This window comes from Eucalyptus grandis, chromosome 6, assembly GCF_016545825.1.
Source record: "Eucalyptus grandis isolate ANBG69807.140 chromosome 6, ASM1654582v1, whole genome shotgun sequence".
Classification (NCBI taxonomy): Eukaryota; Viridiplantae; Streptophyta; class Magnoliopsida; order Myrtales; family Myrtaceae; genus Eucalyptus; species Eucalyptus grandis.
The window spans coordinates 46,196,748-46,200,426 of NC_052617.1; the positions used below are offsets into that span (position 1 = coordinate 46,196,748).

General features: G+C 42.5%; 1 long non-coding RNA gene across 1 annotated transcript; it reads left to right on the plus strand.

The window, feature by feature from the left end:
* The first annotated feature begins 355 nt into the window (after positions 1-355).
* LOC108960450 lies at positions 356-2,476 on the plus strand. Its single transcript, XR_001988257.2, has 3 exons — positions 356-823; positions 1,115-1,202; positions 1,980-2,476. It is a non-coding gene; the product is annotated as an uncharacterized LOC108960450 (long non-coding RNA).
* The last annotated feature ends 1,203 nt before the right edge of the window (positions 2,477-3,679 follow it).

Below are 3,679 nucleotides of genomic sequence, written 5' to 3' on the forward strand. Positions count from 1 at the left end.
TGACATTGTTTATCTCTCTCTTTATATGTGGATGGCGTGCTAGTTAGGGGTGAGCATGGTTCCCAGGTAGAACTGGGAACTGGAGAACTGCACCGGAGGGTCCGGTTCGGTTCTCGATTCTTAAGAGACCGGTTCCGATTCTCGTAGGAACCGGAACCGATCAAAATTAAAAGAAAAAAAAAAACCTAATCACTTCCGCCCACGTGATTTCCCCTGCGTTTCTTCCCCCTTTCCCTTCCCTTTTCTCTCTTTTTCTTTTCTTCCCTTTCTCCTCCTCACACGTCACTTCCTGCCCCCCAACCTTTTTCTTTTCTTCCCCCTCTTCTCTTTCCCCTTCTCTCGGCCGAAACCCCACCCCTTCTTCTCTTCTTCTTCGCCACCCCTCGCCGCTTCACCCACCACCACACCCACGCCCTACTCACCACCATCTCTTGGCCACTAAACCACCACCGCCGCCACCCACTGCTCGTTCGACGAGCCGTCTCGCTGTTGAGCCCGATGAGCTATCGCGCCACCCCTCGCCGCCATGAGCGAGGGCACGACTCTCAAGCTCCTCGCCTCTGGCGGCGGCGAAGGACGGAGCGCTCGGGGTTAAGGCCGCAAGGGGGCTCGGGTTCAGGCGCTACGCCTTTGGCGATCTGGAGGAGAGCGGGGGTGACGAGGGGAGCGGCGGTGGCGGCGGCGGCTCGAAGAAGAACGAGCAGTTCTTGCATTGGTTTCACGAGGCGTGGCCATATTTCAGAGCTCACAGGGGCGGCACTTTCGTCATCGTCGTCTCCGGCGAAATCGTCACTAGTCGGCACTTGGATTCGGTTCTCAAGGCGTCGGTTTTTCCTCGCTTCTTTTGTTTCATTTTTGATTTGTGGTTTGGTTGCATGTTAATGCTGTGAGGAAGAACAAAAGTGCGGACCCATTTTGTTGTGGAATGCTCCAAGTGATTAAATTCGCGTTCTTCAGGCTTCAATGGATTAATTTTTCTTGGAATCACAATAAAACTGCGGTTGCACGATTTTACCTGCTGAATTTGGATGCATATTGCATAATATCTCTATGGGGCTTGGGTGCTTGATTGTTGGCTTTTGGTAATTACAACTAGATACAATTCTTTGTGCAGGATATTGCGCTCCTTCATGGCTTGGGGATCAGGTTTGTTCTTGTTCCAGGGACACACGTGCAGATTGATAAAGTCCTGAAGGAGAGAGGTTAGTGAAATGTGTGTGCTGTGAGTCCTTCAAAATTCATCCTTTTATGCGCTTGGTATGCTGCAGTGTGATTTCCTTTCTGTTGACTATTATAGAAGCATGGTACATGCTATTATGTCTAGCAATATCAATTGTATTAGACATAGCTAATATATAATTAGAATGGCGTGATGTGTCCACAACTATGGCTTGCACACTAAAAACTTCCCTGTCAACCAAAACTTATATTGTCAATATCTGGGGTGGTATATGTAATCTTTTCCCCCTTGATTGTGCATCACATGCTTGTGAAGTGATTAGTGCATGCCTGAGATTATGATGCTCTCTTTAAGGTGGTTCCTTCACCCTATATTGAAATGCATGTGCAGGAATATCAACTTTAAAGATATCCCCCATATGTATTGTTTGTTCCGAAAATCAACCAAAGTTTTACACTTTGAGTATAGTGGAAACATATGCACGTGGATGTAAATTCATTGGTTGTTAGTACAAGTGCTTCATCTTGAAATTGAGCCCTTTTTTTGTAAAGGAGTTTGAACACCCTTCATGCCTTGTAGCCGACTTACTTTTATTTATCCAAACAAAGGGCAAAGAAAGTATATGTTCTGCTAATGTTTGCATGAGGTGCAATTGAGCATTTGTTTTTATGTCCGTTGCACAGATTGGATCTCAATTTCAGAAGTGGTTAGGTCTTGTCTGTGTGGCCTGCTTTTGTTTCTATAAAATCAATTTTCAACAATAGACCTTTAATTGATGATACTAAGCATGTCTTCGTAGGACATGAGCCTAACTATGTTGGAAGATACAGAATAACAGACACTAAAGCTTTGGAAACAGCTATGGAAGCAGCTGGAGGTACTTGTTTAATGATAGAGGCTAAACTATCTCCTGGACCCCCAATTTCTAGTATGCGCTGTCATGGGCATAGTAGCCATTTGCATGAAGTTGGTGTAAGTGTCACAAGTGCTAACTTTCTTGCAGCCAAGGTAACGGTTTACATGCTTACTCTCTTGGTCGATATCTCGAATTAGTTGAACGAACAGTTCACATTTCTCTTGTCATCGTTCTGCTTTAGCAGCTATAGTAATGTTGATTATTTTATTTTTTACGAAGAGGAGTTATTGAAGGTGTTGCTTTTGGGGTAACGGGGGAAGTAAAGAAAGTGGATGTTTCTTGTATTCATGAGAGGCTTGATGGTGGATGTATAGTTGTATTAAGCAACTTGGGCTATTCCAGCTTTGGAGAAGTTCTGAATTGCAAGTATGGATTATTGATTTTGATGCCTAAAAAAAAAAAAAAGAACCTGTTGGAACCTAGAACCGACCCCGGAACCTGTGACAGGGTAGGTTCCAGGTTCCAAAAATTGAGAAACCTGTACTCAATAGTAGGTTCCAGGTTTCAGACGGAACCGAACCGGAACCGGGAACAGCTCACCCCTAATGCTAGTGGGTAGTTTTAATATGAAGAGAATTGTAGAAGTGAAGAAGTTGTTATCATCACAGTTTGCTATAAAAGACTTGGGAGAGGCCAAGAATATTTAGGCATGAAAATCATCAGGAACAGGAAAAATAAGAAATTATGGTTGTCGCAGGAAGACTATGTGAACAAGGTGTTAAAGAGATTTAACATGGACAAGACAAAACCGGTTGCAACTCCTTTAGCGAGTTATTTTAAACTTTCCAATGATATGTGTCCGAGCACTCAGACTTTGAAAGATAAGATGGCGGTAGTTCCATATGCATTAGCAATAGGGAGTTTGATGTATGCCATGATGAGCACGAGACCAGACATTGCATATGCAGTGGGAGTTGTGAGTTAATATATGCAGAACCTAGGCAGAGAGCATTGAAATGCAATAAAATGGATATTGAGATATCTAGCAGGTACTTCCAATTACTCACTTTATTATGATGGTACATCTCTAGAGTTACAAGGTTATGTAGATGCAGATCATTCGGGTGATCGAGATAGTGGTAAGAGTACCACTAGATATGTCTTTACAATTGCAGGCACAACAGTGAGTTGGGTATCTCAACTATAAAAAGTAATGGCTTTATCGACAACAAAGGTAAAATACGTGACAATCACAGAAACCTCCAAGGAAATCATATGGTTACAACATCGAAAATAGCCAGTCAGTACACTGTAAAATGATAGTCAAAGTGCAGTGCACTTAGCAAAAAATGCAGTTTATCACTTAAGTACTAGACATATCAAGAAGTGTTATCATTTTATTAGCTCAGCATTGAAAGATAACGAATTAAAGCTACAGAAGATTGATAACTTGAAGAATCTAGTTGACATATTAACCAAGGTAGTAGAGAGAGAGAAGCATATTTTATGTACTACTACCACTGGTATTACTCCATGTTGATTGACGAGGAGTATCGCAAAGACATGAGTTTTTCAACTACTATTTTTTTGAAGAAGATGGATGCAAAGTTGCTTGGTACTTGTGTATATTTGTCTTCAAGTGG